The sequence below is a fragment of the Rhea americana genome, unplaced genomic scaffold (genome assembly GCF_003343005.1).
Source record: "Rhea americana isolate MKP2758 unplaced genomic scaffold, rheAme1 scaffold_195, whole genome shotgun sequence".
Lineage (NCBI taxonomy): Eukaryota > Metazoa > Chordata > Aves > Rheiformes > Rheidae > Rhea > Rhea americana.
In genome coordinates, this window is record NW_028186094.1 from 67,280 (window position 1) to 87,682 (window position 20,403).

At 43.9% G+C, this 20,403-nt stretch overlaps 1 protein-coding gene across 4 annotated transcripts in view; it reads left to right on the forward strand.

Annotated features, from left to right (window-relative positions):
• The window catches only part of HIVEP3 (HIVEP zinc finger 3), a 141,586-nt gene that overhangs the window by 546 nt on the left and 120,637 nt on the right, over nucleotides 1-20,403 (forward strand). The window lies entirely within an intron of this gene.

Consider the following 20,403-nt stretch of genomic DNA (forward strand, 5'->3'; position numbering starts at 1 on the left):
GCAATTTTCTGAGTGTGGTAGGTGAATATTGCCATGTTAGGATGGATTGTGGCCTCTCCTGCTCCCTGCTGCCGTGATTTTTTTTTTTTCTTGCTTTTTATCCAGTAGCTGTCTAGCATAAAATACATAAAATGCTTGGAAACAGAGGCTGCTGTTAGGCCTTTCCTCTTGTAGCTGAGCGATGGGACCAGCAGGCAGCTGAATCCTTCCTGTCCTTCCCTGCTCTTTTTGAAGCCTTGCAGTGCCGGCTGCACGGCTCCCGGTACCAGCAGGTGGCTGCAGGGCCATGCTGTGGTCTGGCGATCAAGGCTTCTTCCCAGGCAGAAGCCATCCTGCAAGGTCCCTGGCTTTCCGGTGAGTGCTCCCGCCGCTTGGGTATCTGGCACGAGCATTACGGTGACAATTCGAGCCCCCCCCCCCGTGCTCAGAAGAGAGGTGGTGCTTCACTTACCGACACCTTAGTTTGASCCTCCTTAGGGATGCTGCTTGCCTAACCGTGGAGGAGACAGTGGGAATAAAACAGCATCCATAGAGCTCTTACAGAGCCCTCCAGGTGCTCTGCTGTCCRGCACACGCGCTGGCCACCAGCATGGTTGTGATGGCACAACCTGGGGCCTGGGCGTTGTGTTGGGAGGATTTTAATGACTGCGAGTCATTTGTCTGATAGGAGACTGATTAGCACGGTCCTCACGTGAGAAGTGCTTTTGACTGCTCGCTGCTTTAGAGCATCCGGCTTTATCTGTAGAGATGCACGTCCCTTGGCAATTTGGTGGTGTCTTCACAGCCGGGCAGCAGGTTCACAGTGCCAGGGGTATTTCGCAGATCCTCGATCATAGATTATTTTCACTGGATGGCACTGGATAGGCAGCAAAGCAGCATTTCCTCCTTGTGCAAATAAGCAGGAAAGCCACTCGGGAGGCTAAGACTGGTGGGGGGAGGCAGCCGCCTGTGGCCGTCCCTGCAGAGGCAGCAGCCTTTCCTGCAGAGAAGCTGTTGGCCTGGAAGTGATGTGACAGTGGTCAGAGCAAGAGTGCTGCTTTCCAGGGCACAGCAGCAGCCTCCCGCTGTGCCGTGGCGGTGGCAGAGGCATAGTCAGACCTTTCGTCTTGTCGGCGAGCGTTAATTGAAGGGGACAGATTTTGCACCCTAGGAGCAGCAGGTGCCCTCGCTCCAGCAAAAGCTCAGCGCCAGCTCCATCAGCAAATAGTTCTTGTGCCACTGCAGCTTATAGCTCATTATCTCGCTGACCTTTAATTTCACAAGTGGCTGCAACGGATGTGTTTCTTCAGCCTGGCCCGGGTTGTGTACTCCGTTCCCAGAGGTGCCAGGATAATGTACTCATTTGTTCATCTGTCTAGCCACTTCCTCATCCGCGCATCCCTCCCTCCMTCCATCCGCCCCTCCATCTCCGTCCTTTTTGGCAATCTGTCATTTTTACTTTTGGTACTGGTCCAGAAGCTGAGTAAAAAGTGCTTGGCAGCTGAAGAGAGAAACAATAGGTTTTAAATATGCTTTAACATGTTTGTAAACAACTGCACTTCATCAGAGTCCCTGTCCAGCACACTGGCAGCAGACAAAACTGATGAGACTCTTCTGACATCAGAATTAATTACGCTGCACAAAATGGTGTAAAACAGACGGTGATGTGGTGGAAGATCTCTTCTGTTTTGCAGAAGTGCTGTCTGTCTGCATCCGTTCGCATTATGCTGTGCTCATCGCTGTGGCCACGGAGTACCTTAGATTGCTCTTCTCTTAGCTGTGGCACCGAAGAGGATAAGCCAAGAGAGCTGAATCTGTYGGGATGACTGTGTAGACTGTTGTGCTTTGATGGTTGTCCCACTGTCTGAGTGTCCAGTGGGATGTCACACTTGTTGGAAAACGTGTCAGGGAAGATGCAAATAAAGAATAGTCTTGCTGTCTTGTCAAAAAATCCCCAGTTCTCCCGGATTTCCACTGCTTATTGCTGGTGAAAAAAACCTGTTCTGTGTTTTTTTTATATATATATATATATATATCTTGGAATAAAAAGAACCTTTATTGAGGAGGATTCAAAGAGTAAAGCAACTGCAGAAGCATGGAGAAAGGGCAAATAAGCTGTAGTTGAAGCCTTGTGATTGGATGCTACCAGATAACTAATTTTGAGGCAGAAAGACTAAATGTGCAAGTACAGGAGCTTTGCTCCTTTGCTGAGGGCTGTGCTCCTGGGACTTGGAGGAATGAAGCAGACTTAGCAGTACGGTTGACCTCGTGATACACACAGTGCCCAACCATTGATATCTCTAGAAGCTTTTCTAGTGGAAGTGGACCAGGGAAATTACRGAGGAAAAAAATTGGCATGCTTTAAAATAAACCCATTTTCTGTGTAGTGATTCGCCTTACAAAACCCTGTCTGTAGCTGCTCCAGCTTGGGGGATGGATGCAGCCAGTCTCTGAACTCTACTGTGAGTAACAGTGTAATTGCAGAAATTGGCACAGTAGCTTGGAACGAGATCTAATTAATTAATTCAAGACATGCTGGGATTAAATTTTATTAAACCTTGGAATCAGAGTAGAGTAGATGAAATGTAAGCAAAGGTTGGGAAGGGAAAGGAGGGGTATGTGCGACAGCTGCCTGCCAGCACTGCTGCTGTCGTGTCTAAGCACGGACTGCGTGCCGTGGTCCGTGCAGGATACCAGGTGGGCAGCCCTGCTCCGGAGGGTTTCACTCCAGTCAGGATGATCAGGATGACTGTCCTTGAGCATCCCACTTTAGCCCAGTCTTGCTGGTCTTGAGGCCTTTCTTCTCCTTGTGCTGCCCATCACGTGCATGGAACAGGGTCTTGTTATCTCCAGGCTCCATCCCCTGACTTCAGGGACTAGGGCTCTGTTTTCCTCATCTAGCTGCTCTGGATTTGTACGTGGAAGATGATCCTGCTCTTCAGCAGCAGATCGTAAGCAGAGCATCCTGTGTCATGTGGTCCCTAATGTCATTTGGAAGTGAAGAAGTCTCTCTTGGCTTTCCCCTGATCCTGTGCTGTTARATGTGTCATGCTCCATCCACACATGCCTGTTATTTCATAGTAAGGCATGTGAGCTCCATATTTACTGTCTGTAAAATGATTTGAGGTCTTCTGGAATGCGAATKTAAGACATTTGTTGTTCACACAGTTGCATCTTGAAACTTTGTTAGCTCCCAGAAGCTGTGTGGTCAGACACATATGTACTGGCACAACTTGACAGTGCTAAACTTTGCAGGGATAAGTAATTCTTCAGACAGGTAAACAACTGTGTGTGCGGTGTTTATGCAAAACCGTCAGCTCTCTAACAAGAGGTGCAGCAAATGCCTCAGCTGTTTCGGTGATGTTGTTTTGCCTACCAAATCTATAACATCCCACACGAGCCATCTTTTCTTCTGACAGTTTCAAGAATGTACTTAATACTAATTTTAGCTCTCCCTCTAAGGTGGGTATCTTTGGGGTTTGGGCACAATGAATGCCTTATTCATAAAACTACAAACACTGTAAAAAGAAGAGAGGAGGGGAAAGAAAAAGTGTCCCGCCCTAAAATGTTTCTGATCTCCAAACAGCTATAATTTTGGCTTGCTCTGAGAACAAGCTGAGGTAGTGTTCATTTTAACAGCCAGGAAAGGGCTGTCTGTTTATATTTAGGGCCTTGTAGATTTGAGCAGTATATGCAGGTGGCACATTAAAACGTGTGGATGATTTCTTACCAGGATAAGGCTGTGTTTTTATTGGACTGCCTTTAGTTTGCTATGAAGGCTGAGTAAGTAAGCACTGAAATTTTTGTTGCAACAGTTTCTGGGGTTAAATTTTGTAGCTTTTGGAGTGTTGTTTTGAGATTAATCCTGGTGAATTCCTCCCTCCATGCACCTTTCAACACGGTTCTGCCCAGAGCACACATTTTTAAGAGTAGGTTGGCAGCTCCCACCACGTTGAGTCTGTAAGACATTAGCATTAGTGATCGTAGTTCATTTCTTACAGGGTAAGCGTTAGTATGCTGCAGAAGCAAAGATAAGTAGGTGAGTAAACAGCATCTTCTGTAGCAGTGAGGTGGCTCGCGATATTGGGGACCTCGATCAGGGGAGCATTTGTAGCTCTRATTCGCACCTCTAAATGGGCTCTGTCTGAAGGCAGCTGTGCCTCCTGTCTTCAGCCTTGCTGATTATCCTGTTAASTTGAGGAGCTACAAGAGCTAATTCCCTGGTCATCTGGAATCATCTTGATTTCAGTGGCTTTTGCTTTTATGTTCTGATGTGTTTTGGAGATGATAGCATCGTGCTTTCGTGCCATGGCTTAGGGCATTTGGCTCATTACTGCTGCTTATTCCCCCATACTGCAAAGTCTTGATCAAGATGCAAAAGCAGCAGCTCTCCAGTRTGGCTGAGAACTGTCCTTCAGAGAGAGCACCGTTCATCTCTGGAAAAATGCAGATCTTTAAAAAGCTTGCATGCCGTTTGTTTTCGGGATACCAGAKATAGCTTTACAGTGAGCACAGACACTGAAATTCTCTTGCCAGTATTTGAGATTTCAAAGCCTGGTTCAGCCACACATCATTCTTCGGCCACCCTTCAGAARTCACTCACTGGATGCCAATCTTGTTCTGATAATAGCCTAATACTAGATGGGGAAATCCAGGTGCTTATGTAGTGTTTATAAAGCCTGAGATCCCAGAGCTGAGGAGGTCTGTAAGAAGCAGAGTGCAGCTCTTACTATCACTTGTCTTGGTCTTCTGGGCGCAGCCTAGGTTCTGAGGTCTGATCATGGATCCAAAATTAGAAAGTTGGTGATAGCTGTACATTCAGAATTATGAAAAGGGTGATTTGACTGACCTGAAACACCAGACATCTGTGAGCAAATGAGGTTCGAAAGTGGACAGAAGAGCAGGATGGAGTTCAGTGTAGAGAGAAGATGTAAATTTTTTAACTACATGCATCTTTGTCATTCAGTGGCAGGGCATGGACTTGGGAAACGAGTAGAAGAAAAGTGAAATCTAGGTTCTGCCAACACTAAAATATCTCCGTGCATATTTGGGTGCTTTGCTGTGGTAACTGGAGGGGCTATTTTTAGCACCTTTCACAAGATGTCCTTCTATAGTACACTGAGTTGCTTGGGTAGTTGGTGCACAAAGTTGTCCCAGGGGTTTTTAGGATAAAATGTATATTAATTCAGAAAGCATTCCAAAGGATTATGTTCTCCTGATTCTGCCTGAGATCTTCCTGGCTGCCCATGCTGCTCAGATTACATGTTTGGATATCTGTGAAATCCCTAAGTCCTGCACTTAGGAACTTGAACTGATTGAGGGGCAGGAAGGTTTTCTCTTTTATTTGGCCAGATCCTGACTACGGCGCTAAACTAATAATATTATAATGGCAATTCATTTTAACAGTAAAGCAGCGTAATCCCAAAGTATATTTTAGCATTTTTAATCATGGTATATTTGGCCTTCAGCCAGTAAAAAGCCTCCGAGTCTCATCTAGCAAAGATCAGCTATATATTTTCCTGGAAAGATTGATCACAGAAGGGAACAGATCTACAAGTTCAGTTATATATTTCTGTGTGATTTTTTAGTGAGTCTTTTACCATATCTTGATCTTCTTAAAGTCCCTCAAATTTCACTAGACTAACACTGGGGTATTTATAGGTTCCAGTTTTCAGATAGAAGGTGTTTAGAAAATTCAGGTTGAAACGCTTATTTTTTAGGAATATTTTGTTATTCTCTATAAGATAAATACTCAAAATAACAAAATCAGTCCTATTCCAAGGAACCACAAATGGTGAAAATACAGAAAGGTGAGGTTCTTTTGCAAATGCCATTCTTCATACTTTATTGTCTTTCAGCCAAAATCATTTAAGTGCACTCTCATGTACTTGAAAAAATAGCAGCAGGACAGCAGTTGCACTTTATCCATAGCTATATACTTATGAATACAATGTATGCGGTGATATATTGTTATTTCATTGGATTTTTTTAAAGATGTTCTGCAAAATGCTTCTGATTACATTTTRACAAGATAGTTCTCCGTCTATATATAGATTTTATATTTGTGCTTGCTCTGTGGCCGCCTTATTCTTTGAAAATTTTAGAAATGGAATGACTCAAAATGCATAGAGGAATGTCTGTGCTCTGTGGGATTCAGAGGAAAGCTCTTCCTACATGTGCATAACATAAGGGTAACATAAAGGCTGTCAAAGAGAATTGAGATTGGGTGACTAGGACATTTTGGCCTAACGAAGGTCTGGGTCTGCCACACATGTTTTTAATGCATTTCAAWATTTAAGCCTCTTGAAGAAATGGAACATCACAGCGTATATAATGATCTGTGAGTAACGRGTCATCCTCACTCAATATGAACAATTTTACTGTTAATAGAAGTGTACGGTTGATGGATTTGCTTACCTACGATGCTTCAGATATGTGCGTTAGGATGACAAGGGTATTACGGAGTCAAAAGCCAAGAGTAGAAACTGATACTCTACTGTTGACGTTTGTAACKTGGGGGCTCTTGTCAGTTGAGGACTCTTAAATTACTTTTAATAAGACACTTTTCAACCGTGCATTGTCATCTGAAGTTACATTTTAAACATAGCTCTGTTCTGCAGTCATAGGAGCAATTATACTATTTTTGCCATATAAACAACATAAGAAATAAGCACAATTTGGGGGGCAGGTTTAGCTCAGTCAGAGTGTGKTGYTACTAATGSCAAGKTCACAGGTTCAATCCCCRTAMAGGCTATGCTGRGGGTTGGAYTAGATKATCTCCGGAGGTCCCTTCTAACCTTACCATTCTGTGATTCTATGATAAGCAAATAACRTATGTTCTCACAAATAAGGAGATAGTTAACAGTTATAAATGTTTTGGAGTTGCTTTGATGACAGGTCAGTGCAGTTATGCATTTAAAAACTGCAAGACGAAGTGACTTGAAAGCTCAGAAGGATATTTGTGTTTTAAGAGTGATGCTTACCAGCTCGATTCAATATTGACATGGATTAAAAAATGCCTTTTTTTCCTCTTTTTTCCTCTTTTTTTCCAATGAGTAGCATTTGGAAGAGCTAATCTGAAACCTATGTGCATGTATAATCCTGATCAATGTGAGGTCTGGYGTGAAACCAGTTGATTTTAGTCTTTTAGTTACCATAAAAAGAATGGGTATATGAAACCAGTTACTTCTACAGGTTTTATACACTGACAGGTATTGGTGCTCTCTGCCAGCATAAGGGTAGCAGGAGCATCTCAGAAATGGGTACTTGCCTATAGTCCTCATGTGGTAATGGGGGAGTTAGCAGGAACGTGTATTACAGCGCAGGAGAGGCCGACGTGAAGCCTCTCGCTGTGCGCTGCTGTCATTGTGCCGCGGGGACAGCCAATATAAAACCAACTGCATGTGTGTTAACCCAGCAAGGCTCTAAGGGGAAAGGYTGTCTGAAACCCATTCTGGATGTGAAGTCCTCATATGATCGTGCGGTTTGTCCTGTAGTAATCTGGAAAGCAATAGCATTTTGTACTCTGCTTGTTGTGATAGCATGACAGCTAAGGAGAAGCATCTYAGTGTATAAACTCCTGTTTTTCCCCAAACTATGCAGGGAACATTACTGAGATGAATATAGGACAACAGAATTTTCTGGTTCTGTTTGTGTTAATTGAGATGGACATGAAGGATTTCTGTAAAGTCAGTGCAGCATTTAGGAGTGGCTCACTTTCAAGTAGGTGTAGCAGTCATTGTATTTCGAATACACGCTACATTTTCACATAAATTCAATCAATACACTAAACCTACTAAAAARACATTATGATACTCGGGTTATATTGTTTAACCTGCTCTAAAAACACAAGAGCAAGTGGTCTCTAATGAGATTATTACATTTAAAAATACTAAGTCTGTTAAGACAGTGCACAATTAAGCCCTGGAATTCGTTGCCAAGGAAAACCTTTGACTATCTTAATAACAGATGCATTTATTAATAATAAAATTATGCATAGCTCCATTCCACGAGAGGTATAAAATCCAAGACTACTTGAGAAGTAGTCTCACATGTCTGTATAAGTCAACCACTGCCTTGCTAGCGAGGAAGCATTTTGTTTTCTCCTTTTGCTCCTGTTGTTACGCTCCAATTTGTACCTGCCTTTGAGGCGTTGGCACCTGCGACCCTGGGAGATGGCTGAACTAAAAGGTCCATCGGCAAATCCTGCATCCCCTTCCCGGAGATTAGGCAACTACTCAGATAAGCARCAGGTCAGCTGAGGCACTTCAGAGAGCACTTGCGGCGTTTAAGGTCACAGGACTGATCTTGCTGCATTTAGCAGAGTGAAAAAAAAAAAGGTGTCAGGTCTTACAGCTACGCAGGGTGTTTTTGTAGCAGTTTGTCTATAAACAGCTGAACGTGGGGCCTGGTGAATCGTTGCATTTCTGCGCTTCAGCTGTTTTGCTTTTGAGCTTTTGAAGAAAAGTTGGAGGAATGAGCTGGCCAATAAAACCGGCTGCCAACGACCTCAGCGTATTCCAGGGATTTCACAATCCCCACTTTGTGCTAGAGTTAACCCAAGTAAAATCCACGCAGAAGGAAAATGGGATCAATCTTCGTCAATCGTTTCTTACCGAATGGTTGTCCGATATCTATGCTCTGTGTCAAAACTGAGCTTTAAGAAGGGAATCAAGGAGTGATCAGCTTTATGCCAATGTCAGTCTGAGTGATGATGGGAAATGAACTGCTGATGGTGTCTGTCACGCTGCCTCACGATCTGGAGTGTGTTAACGTTTTACTGCTCTCCGAGGTCACGTGTGGCCTGGTCCCGTGTGGTGTAGGGAGATGAGCGTCCTTCCAGAGGGAAGCAGTGGCCTGTGGTGGTGACGCCCTGGGCAGGGCCCAGCCACACAGCCTGGGTCTCTGGGTGGGCTCTTGCCGGGACCTAGAGGCCCCACAGCACCTTTTTGTACASGGGTGATGCCTTGTGGCCACGTTGGGACAACCCTGAGAAATGGTGGCCCTAACGTGTGTTTCTTGTSTCCGATCTTGAGCTTTTCTTGGTGGCCAGAGTCTGGCCCAAGCCAGCCTGCCCTCCTGGCGGGATGAAGCCTTGTAGGGGTACGGCATCACTCATACAGCAAATACACTGCAAGGTGAATCGTAGTACATGGATGCATGGGACCAGGGTCTCTGTGTCSGTCCTGGGTGCTTCATGCTGCTCAGACCACGCCAAGTAGTGGAGGCTGGTCTTACTAACCAGCTCTGCATTTCTCCTGGGACATGGAGGTCTTGGGCATTTCAATACTATATAATTTGCCTGTGATAGATGTTTGCTTCCCAACTTAGGGCAGGCAGTCTGGGGCTATAAATTCTTTGGTTTCTGGCTGCTGGTTTCCCTCATAATCCCTGAGACTGCATATTTTATTTCCCTTCTCTGCGCGGTCCTTCTGTGCCTGGCTTTGCTGCCACATCCCGCTGCTTGCTGCTGTCTTAGGCTGTGAACGCCAAAGGGCATGTATGGGCAATTCACCTTTATGTGTGTTGCACACGGGGTGGTGAAAAGAAACCTGAGAGGTGCTTTGGCTCTTGCTTCTCCTGAYTTGGCCTCTGGGAGATGATGTGCAGGTTTACCAGCTGCAGAAAAGAAAGCTTCAGGCTAACGATCTCTTCTCAACCTTGTCCTTAAAGCTTGCTTTCCTTCCAACAGTCCCAGCTCAAAATAGGGAGGGAAAAAACTGCCAACTCAAACTGCAGGCCCCGGCTCTCGGGGCTGTTCAGAGCCAGCCTTCTGCAAGGAGAACTCAGGACTGAGCCTGCTTTGCGCTCCCTCCTCCTCCTCTTCCTCCCTGGCAGTGGCCYGCTCCCTCCCCAGCAGTCATGTGAATGGCAGGAATCCAGCAAGCCCTTACACACTGCAGCTCTTTGCACTTTGTCACGGGCCTCAATCTGGGAAAGTATGTAAGAACATCCTTAAACTTAATTATGTGTTTCAGCACCCTCCCTAAGTAGGCATGTTTTTTTAATCTGGACCCCAAGTAGGAGGTGAGAATAGAAGGGATGGGAACCTCACGAGCTTCACCCTGCAAGTTTTAAGTTGATTTTACGCCAAAAGATCATTAGTTTCTGCTATGTCAGAACTTAAACCTTTGCTGTCTGTGCTCAGTGTTGAGATATGTAGGTCTTACTGTATAGTTGYATTAGCTCAATTTACCTTTCTCTTCCAAGATGGGTTTAGCACTAATTGACCAGAATTCAAACCAGCTTTCTCTCCTGGTAATGTGGTTCATTGCTTATAATTGACCTGCTTTTCTGGCAGCCAAGAGAGCTGTACCAGCCAGCATATACTGTGTGACTGTATCCTATAATTACTTAGATTTAAGCCCTTGAAGGAAARTTTTAGGAGTTCCTTCTCTGCTGAACTTAAGCTGTAAAATAATATATGTATATATATGTGTGTGCATATACATATATATATATATATATAAAGAAAAATGTCTAGGCTAATCTTTTAAACATCTAACCAGAGTTAGGGAAGATAGCTTAGCACTGCTTAGTTCATAGCAGAAAACAGCTTTTGGGAGCACTGGGGGGGGAGGGATTGTAGTTTTGGATCTCCTGGATAGAAGACTAAGTCGGTTATTTTTTATTTCCTTCTCTCAGAGCTGTTCAGTTGTAATGKGTGACACAGAGGCACCAAAAGAGTTTTGTCATTCTAAATATGCAGTGTGCCAAACACCACCAAAACGATTAGGTATTGCAGTTGGCCACTCTCACAGTCCTGCACAGTGTTGCAACCCTAGCCCTTCTTTGCCTCATCCTGCCCAGCCCAGCCCAGCCTGAGGTGCCATCCTCCTGCGTGGGAATACCTACGAGGACCATGGGGATGGAGGCAGGCTGTCCTCCCCTCTACTCTCCCCGAGCAGAAAGTAATCCTTCCTTTTGTGGCAAAGTGCTGGAGCAGTGCAGGGTTGCCAGTACATACGTAGCGAGTGCAGGCTCAGGGGAAGCTTGCTACTCCTAGGCTGGTGCTGGTGCCCACAGAGGTGGCCTAGGTGGGCATGGCCATGTCCCAGCATTACCTTATGGGACAGTCTCCACTATAAGGTGGAGACTTTTTCCACTTTTTCTCAGTGGGAAGCAGAGGGGAGCAGGAGTGGAAGTTTAAGGGGAAYGACAACCCTTAGTCTAAATCTGTTGCACTACTAAGTACCATAAAATTTACACAAGTATCAGTACCGGGAAGGAGTTGGCTACTGCTCATCATCAATTCTAGTTGGATGGTGTCCTTSATGCATGTGCCATTTGCTAGTCACAGCTCTTGGCTGCTTAACCCTTTAACTAGGGAGTCGTTAGGAGTGACTCAATTAGAAATGGAGTTTGCTACACACATCTTGGGCAGGAAGAAGGGGAAGCAAAGGCCTGCTTCTTTGTATAGTATTGGGACTTCTGGATTGGGTTTCCATGAGCCTCTGACTCCATCAGAGTGGTATGTGTGTAATCCTCACAGAGAACTAATGGTGAGATCCAGGCCACTTAGGTAGCTCAACCTTAGGTCTCACATCACTTCCAAAACCAAGTGTGGCCACAGCACCACATCCAGCACCTCTSTTGCCTGCATTGTAGTACATTCTGAGTTGACTGGATGGTATTTGGGTAGATGCCTTCTCTTTGGACCAAGACGTAGATCAGATGTGAACAAAGGGTCCAGTTCCCAAGCCTGGAGCATTTCTGAGCATTTGTGGGTGCCTGAATACAAGCACCCGAGGATTTTTTAAAGCAGACATGCCTCTCATCAAGTTTAGGCATCAACAAGCCTGAGTGACTTGGAGTAGGACAATTCTGCTTCGCTTTCTTGAATCTGCACACCATGTCAGATGCCAAAGGAAGTCAAAGATGCCAAAGCAGATGCAGAAACATCTGGACCTAGAACTCAAAGATTTTCCCCATCTTCTTCTGATACCCAGAGTAGAGCATTGGCTAATCTCCTGGTAAATAATAACATGACTTTTGCCACACAGCCATGAGGGAGAGAAGAAAATTGAGAGAGAGTTTGAGACGTACTTTAATTTAAATTAACCTCTCTGAGATTCTTTTCAGAAAATAGGAAAAATGACAACCTGATTTACAATAACCCYTTTCTGCCTTAAAATTCACTTGTGTGCCTGTCCTGCTCTCTGCATCTAGAAATAAATCATCAAGCACTGCAGAAATACACTCATAGAAATACATCCTTTTATTTGGCCAACATATGCACTTGACAGCTCAAATAYGCATTTTCAGACAGTGCTGCTTCTCTGCGTTTTCTTCTCCAGACCCCCTGAATATGAAGCATTGATTTTACTTTTAGGCTTTGAGATATTTTTCTTTGCTGGGGTCTTTAGGGGGTCACAGAGGGGGACTGCAGGGGCTTTTTAAGGTTACGTAACACTGTTTGGGGGAGTTGTAATGGAAAACTTAACAAGGTTGAGCAGAAGAGTTTTAAATGTTTCAGGCTCCAAGATTAGCAGTACRTGTATGGATACGTGAGCGCTAAGTTCACAATAGCTGATATAATAGCAACCTGTTAAAGTTTCACCCAGAAGCTGCCTGAACCAAAATTTGCTTCATCTTGGCCTAAGGTATCAGGGCACAGATGTGGATAATGCTTTTCTCTCTTTGCACCCCATGGAAAAGTCTGACCAAGAGCTAAGCATCAAGGCTTGTGGTTCTTATCTCATTTGACAGGTAAGTCCATCTAGAGGCAAAGAAAGAGGACCACCAAGCACTTAATTTCTCCTCTCAATAAAATAACCAAAAGTATTCTGTTGGCTAAATTTATGCCTCCAACACAATGCTACACTGAAGAATGAACCTAAAGTAGGTTTAAAAAAAAAAAAAAGTAGTAGTCATCACTGTGAGCTGACAGTTTAGAAAATTTGCATTAGCATACAACAAAAATATACATGCTGTGAATGCTGAAGCATGGCCACAGATCAGCTAGGACTCAAACTGAGACAAGACTGYTGCAGCTGAAGGCTCCAGCTCCAACTCCAAAACACAGCGTGCTATAAAGGTAAATGTTAATGCAGTATGCCTGTCTTCAAGCCTGCCTTGGACACTCACGTGTTTGGAGATACAAAGTGCTTTCCTGAGTGCTGGAGAGCAGAAGAAGTTGTATTTGCGCAACCAAAAGCTTTCTGTAGGGATATGCCAGTTCTGAACACAATTTTCTTAAATCTGGAATGACRTCTGTGACAGAGATTCCCAGCAAGTCCCCAGGCAGAGCTGGGTGTAGCAGGACCCTGCTTGTGGGACACCCTTGTCCTTGCTGTTTTTTCTTACCGTCTGACTCTTTATAATTCTGGAGTTTAGTGAGTCTCAGTTTCTGCTGTASCTGTGCTCTACCTTTGTAGTAACCCAGATTCTCACCTAGTAGAGAAGAAAAGACAGACTGAGTTTCTAGACCTGTACTTAGAGCACTTCTGGGATACATGGAAACCCCCGACCAATTGTTGCTCCAATTAATAACTAATTGCTTATATACAATTAGTACATAATGACCCAGTTCCTGGAGTGGAGAAGGTTGTGATCAACCTCAAACGTGCCAGCGTAATAGGATGCTCACCTAGATGGAGGAAAATGAATCTCATCCCAAGTTTCCTTCATTACCATTGAATGCTTTAAACATGAAATTTGTTTGGGCCAAGTGACAGCGTCTTTCTCCCTAATTTCGTTTTTTTCACATTAAAAACTGCAAAAGATCTTCATTTCATCCTGAGGAATAACAGGCAACTATCTGAAATACAGACATATATGCATGCACACACACACACAAAAAAACCCTGTCTCCCATCATCCCTACCGAAAATGTAAAGTTATGTGAACTTTCCCTATCTTCCTCTCCCAGAGTCTGCTCTGGTCAGGATACTGCACTGGGAGAGCAAAGTCTGCCTTTAATTTTTTTTCATTTACCTTGTGGGTGGTGGCTTGTAGGACTGGTGTGCAATGCTTATTTAGGAGTCCGGGCAATCTGCGTCATGAAAGCTCCATTTAAGTTTTCTAGAGTTTCTATGCCATTCTTCAGATTCTCAGAAATCTTCATTGTCATTTTACAGACCATGTGTTTTAGCAGGAAATACCAAAAACATCTCTATGGCCAGTTCATACTTTTTTGTTGCTTGTGTAACCCTGAAAGCAGGAATAAAATATAAGAGAACAGAAAAAAAATCTGAGGGAAATAACTTCCCATACAAAGTAAGTTTATCCGTGGCTGTCTTAGAGGTTATGAAAACTCCCATAATCCTTACCATGATGTGTGGCCATGATGTTTGCAGGATAGCCAGCCTAAGAAAAAACAACAAATGGGTGCATTAAGAGAGCTAGGATCTTGGTGGTGGACTATTTACTTTCAATTTATCAAAACTAAGTTTGGAAGGACGTTTGTCAAATCTTGTCTAAATTACAGTTTCTATAATTCTTGAAGCTGCACTGGGAGTTGTTAACCATTAGGGCAGTAAATCCTTCGATGGATATATTTGGTATATCAAGATAAACTCKATATGCAACATATGTACAAGATCAGCACATGCATGATTTGAAGAGACTTCTTGGAGACATCAGCTGAAGATAGTCCATGCCCAGTTAGATGGTAGCTACAAGTGCAGACCCAGTCTTGACTGTTGCAAAAGAGTGCTTGGCCCTGTGGGGCCATGTCAGCTAATCATTGGCTGTGCTAAACTTTCAGGTGGTCAAAGCATTTTTCAGCTGTTTTTCCATTTGTTCAGGCTGTTGGTTGGTTGAGGTTTTTCATGACGACAGCAGTGAAGTCCTATCACCCTATAGAGAACTGTCTGTTCCCTTGCTGTATCTTCTTGGGGTGCAGGCTGATRATACTGCCACATATCTTCTGGCCACCTCTGGAGAAAGGATGCTGGGCTGGATAGACCTTGGTCAGATCGAGAATGGCAACTCAAGTTCTGTTTGCCTCCCTGATGGCTAATCTGGAACCATAAACGTTGCAGTAGTAACTTTACGATTTGCTGCTCAGCATTAATTCAGGCTGGTGTTAGGGTGATACGGATGCCTTCACTTCACATGCATACGCTTGGATTCAGGTTTATGTGTTACCTAAAGTCTTAATTTCCTGTTTGTGAGTTCTAAGTTCTAATTCAGAGAGGTTGCCTATGCRTTTCTTTGTTGAAAATGTATATTTTTTGCGTCGAGATACCGATGCAATTTTCACTATAGATTTCACTGTCTAATGATAGTGAAATGATACATAACTGACTGTGAAAAACACATCATAAGCATAGTGAGTGTAGCCAGGTGATGTTTCTAGTGGCTTGATGAGGTACAAAATAATACATGCACATGCACACACAYACACACATCTTTTATGAGCAGGTTACCAGAGTTTTGGGATAGTGCAAGCAGCAAGGCTGGAACTGCTGTCATCTCTCTCTCTCCAGTTGAGAAGTCATCCATGCTCCTTTGGCAGTCAGTAAAGAGAAAAAAAAATAGTTTCATGGCATGATTCACATACTGTTTTAGATGTCTGTCTTAGAACGTAGTGAATCAACTCCAGAAGTTCCTCCATAAAAGAAGATGTCTACGTAGTTACTTTAGAAATCTGAAGTTGGGGGAGATAAATTCCAGCCAACAAGCATACGGCCTAAAACAGCTCTTAATATGTTTTTTAATCGCAATAGCTAGTGCTAAGAGCAGCGATTTATTATTTCTTGTGTCATAGCGACCCTGCTTCACGGATGTTGGATCAAGTAACCGATGAAACCTAGGTACGCACAGTGATTATGTACAGCAGTCATTCATAACGTTGCTTAATTACACATTTTTTTATTTTCTAATGTAGTCTGTACTTAAGATTTCGCTGAACGCTAACTTTAACATTTTTCAGTGGACACATATTTTAAAAATTAGTTCTATACTTAAAGAGCAAAGGCCACAGGTTTGGAGAGGCTTTGCTACATTTATTTTTTTAATATGTCAAAGAAACGAATTGCCTGCTTTTCACAAAACGCAAAACTCAACTGAACTTAACCATAGAGTTACGGTTCTTGCTTGAAATATTCTTTTCCTGTCTCAGCGTAACACTTGGCACCGTGTTGTTGCTATGCTGTTGCCCACCCTCCTTTGGGCTTCCATCAAAAAATGCTGCCGTTCCAYGGCCAGATGCTCTCTCCACGTCCTGTAGCATAAAGCCGCAGATGCAAAATTTGTGAATAAACTGAATTTTATTAAAGGGACACAATTTGCTAATAAAACCGTTTTTTTTCAGTTGCTAATTCTGACTCTAAAAAGAGAAACAAAACTGTAAAACGTTTCAGGCCTTTTTAGCAAKAAGTAGAAATGATGTAATGCGATTCATGCAAACAGCAGCAGATCCTTCTGTTACAGCTCTCGTCGTAGGAGAGAAGTCTTCCAAGAAAATTTACTGGTGAATTATTACCTGGCTTCACAGCATACAGGTATTTGTAGARTTTCAGTCAAAACATACATGGCTGGTGCTGCTGCATTAAAAGTTTTAAGAGTTTCTAACTGCTGCTCAAAATACTGGATTTGTAAGAAGCACATTGAGCGTCATGCATTTGTCCTTAGGTCCTAGGAGAGGAGACAACTTTAACAAATGCATGAATGTTTTGTCTTTAAAAGAAAATAAAAGCTGTAATTGTCCAGTTCAATCCAGGCCTTATGTTTGTCTGCTGCAAAATATATTTAAAATTTAAAATTGCAGTTCAGGAGTAGTCCAGTTTTTCTTTAATTAGGATGTATTATTAAATCTTTCTTCTGTTTTGCTTTTTGCTGCTTCTTCCAGGACTGGTCCGCGGTAAAGAAATTTGCAGCATTAACTGTCTTCTTTAAACAGCTTTGAGAACTTGGGGCCAGATTCAACCTCAGAATGACTCCATTGAAATTAATGGGAAATTGCRAGGAAAACCACCCTTTTTACCTATTTCTATGCTAACGATATTGAAAGRGCACCCATCCGGAAGCCTGGGTGCCTGGGGGAAATTTTTTCGAAKACGCTAAAGCAATAAACCAACCGGACTGCTCGGCTGGAGCCCGTGGAAAGATCCTGCAACTAAACTGCAAGTCTCCTCAGCCTCACTGCTCGGCGCCTCTGCTTAGCCCTCTGCTCGCGTGCCAGCGAGATAAAYTGGGCCTGGCAGTGTAACCGGAGAGGAGGCTGTTACGGGAGCAGTGTGTGAGCGAGCGCTAAAGGTCCAACGCGGCGTTCTCTGCTCGCAGCCTCCTCCTCCTCCTCTGCACTTAGGGCAGGTACCTCCTGCGGCAGCTCTAGCAGGACGCTGTCCTGGAGGGGTAGAATATGTAGCCAGCTTTGGACAGGCTTTTCCTCTAAGACTCAAGCGATGGCAACGTTTGGGTTAATCCCAACCGGAATTCTACCAAGTCCCCAGAAAATGCAGCCTTCGCGTTGTGCCTAAGCGCACTGCAGAGCGGCTCGCTGGGTGCGAGCTGCAGCACCCAGGCCACGGATTCACGTCCAAGCGCGTGGCGGACGCACAACTTACTTAAATCTCGGGGCTCGCCGGGGAACGTGGACACTCGYGGTACTCATATAACAGCGGGTCCTCCGCAGCGCGCCCTTCCCGTGCATGCGTGGTGCYGCCGCGCCGGCTTTGCTTTCGCTCGCTCAAGCAGTTGACTGCTCTGCAATGCTTTTTTTTTTCCCCCCCAAAGGCCACCAACATCCTGGATGAGGCTACTTCAGCCGGACAGCTCACCGCTGCTGGCGGTTCATGGTTTGATGTGAGCGGGCAGCGAGGCGCATAGTGCGGGCAAGTGGGGCAACAAGCTTGGGCTCTTACGCTGGTCTTGCATGTCGGGGTGCGAACTGGGAGTGAATGGATTGACACTGGTGGAAGGTCAAGCCCCGTATTTGCTTTTACRCATATTCTTTCTTAAGGGTGCATGGTGTTCTTTTTTTTTTCCTTTTCCTTTCATCTCTCCTTCCCTTTTGAGGATTTTATTTATATTTATGTTAGTTATTAATTTCTTTTGCCTGGTTTCCTGTGWCGGGCTTACAGCCCCGCATTTCACCACTGATTGCTGCATATTGCTTTTATTCTGTGCCTCCTAGAGGTCTTTGGGTTTACGTGCACTGCATTACACGTTGGACGGTTCAGGCCCCAGGACTACACGTCGTTCTCCCTGCCGCTGTTTGGATCTTTGCTTGGGAATTCATGCCGAGAGCATCCGTTGCCATGGTGTGCTTAAGGCAAAAATGAATTTAAGCAGGATGTTTCCATGGGACGGTTGATGATTTCACTGTCATAAATGATTGCTGTTGCTTGAAAAGTGTTGTCAGGGTCAAAATTAGGGAAAAATAGGTTTTAGGCAGCACTACTGAATTTTTAAATAACAGCGTGGTAAATAACAGCAGAATATATTATATGCCTATAGTACTGCCAAAAAGGACATAGCTTGGGGATCAGGGAATGATTTTAGCAGCAGGCATTTAGGAGGTTTGACCCAAGAACAATTTTTAAAGGGACATAGGAACCTTATGATGTAGAACTCAGAAATTTTTTCCCAGTAGATCATATGATAGCAATTTGTGAGCATTTAATTTCAGTTGTTAAAAGCAAAATGACACTTCTATTTTCAATTTTTTGGGGGGGTTGGAAATGATCCCTGTGTATACAGTATAATCCAAAAGATCAAAAGATCAGAGGAAAATGCTTATTTAGTTTTCAAATTTGCTGCTGTTGTATAGAAGCCCGTTCTGGTAAATGTAGACCTATTCCACAGTAACTTGTTTCATGTGTGTTGATGTGGTTATCAGGGTGTTTACTGTATATTGACCTATGTCAGTGGTTTCCAACCTTTTTTGATTTGTAAATCTTAAATTTTTACAGTAGGATGCAGTCGTTTGCATAGCAAATTTATGCTACCAGACACTGCGTTTGCTTTTCTGAGTTACAACTCACAAGTTGCCTCCAGATCCCAAGGGCTCTCCAGGCTGGTTGGAAACTACTGGCCTAAAATTACTGGGAAAGTTGTACAGAAAAATAGAAGGAAGGGAAATGAGTGCTTCCAGGCAGCCTTTTCCCTTCCTGCAGCACAAACACAACAGAGTTGGCAATTTAAGAGTGCCCAAACTAATAGCTCTAAAGATGGTATCTCCTTTCTCCAGTTAATTTGCAGAGCTGGATCAGGTGAGCAGGAAGCTGCTGAGATGCTTGTCCAAAGAACCAGGCAAGATGCTGCTCTAAGACATGTACGTAGCTTATTCCAGAGGTGCCGTAAGCTTTAAGGCTGAGCAACGTCCGGAGCGCAGACAGAAAGCTAGCAAATTGGGTAATCCCTGGCAGCGAGGCGTGAAGGCGCAGCAAAGGGGCACACACAGAAGGAAACCTAGGAAGGGCATGGATATGACTCCCGTCATGCTAAAATGCAACCACCTCTTTACCCGAGTGCTTTTCACTGCGCCAGGATACATGTATTCGCGTGAATTACTCAGAGTTGGCTGCAGTTTCTGCTCACAACATATTGTTTGGCAAATGCCAGTCTTGAAGAAAAATAATTTAAATTATTTCTTCAAGACAAAGTTTCGGATTTAACATTGAGCAGATGCTCTGTCTAAAATTAGCATAATGATTCCTCGTGCCTGCTACTTACCAGGACATGTGTCTTTAATGTAAGTGTTGGAATAATGATGAAACTTTGCAGTGATTTTTTTTCCTTTTTTTTTTTTTTTTTCGGGGGGGGGGGGGGGGAAGATGCTCCTGAGTGCTTTAATTGAAGATGCTCCTGAGTGCTTTTGAAACATTTAATGAGCACAAAGAACGTCTGAGTTAAGGGGGATTGTTATTGCTGTTTTGCAGATGTGGAAAGTGAGATGCAGAGCTCATGAGATGCCTGAGGTCCTAGAGCAAAGAAATGTTAGATGAGGGAGCAGCGGTCGGGAGAGCTGAGGTGCAGCAGGGGCAACTGAGTTTCRCAAGCAGCCAAACTGGCACGGCCTTTCAGCGCGAATAAAGTTCCTGACTGCTGATGTCATGTTTGAAAAGGGACGTGGGCTTCTGGTGTCAGACTGTTAAAAATAAACACGTCTAAGGAAAGGTGCCTAATGGGATTTCCAAAAGTGTGGGGAGTGCAGTTCTTTTCAGTACGACTGACTGAGGGGCTGAGAACCTCCAGCTTTTGAAGATCTCGTTTCATTTGTAGGTGCCTAAAGGATTTACAGTTCACATTTTAAAAGGTGGTTAAATACGTTTGAAGATGTTACGTTTGATTCATAGAGTTGTGCCGCTCCAACTTTCCAAAAATGAGCATATGACATCGTGGCCTCATGCCCAGTCCCCTCTTCCAATCAAGAGTGTGATTGTTCATATTTGGACATAGGTGCTTAAAAAAAAAAAAAAAAAAAACCCAAAACACAGCCTGAGGTGAGCACAGCAAACCTGGACTGCTCATGCT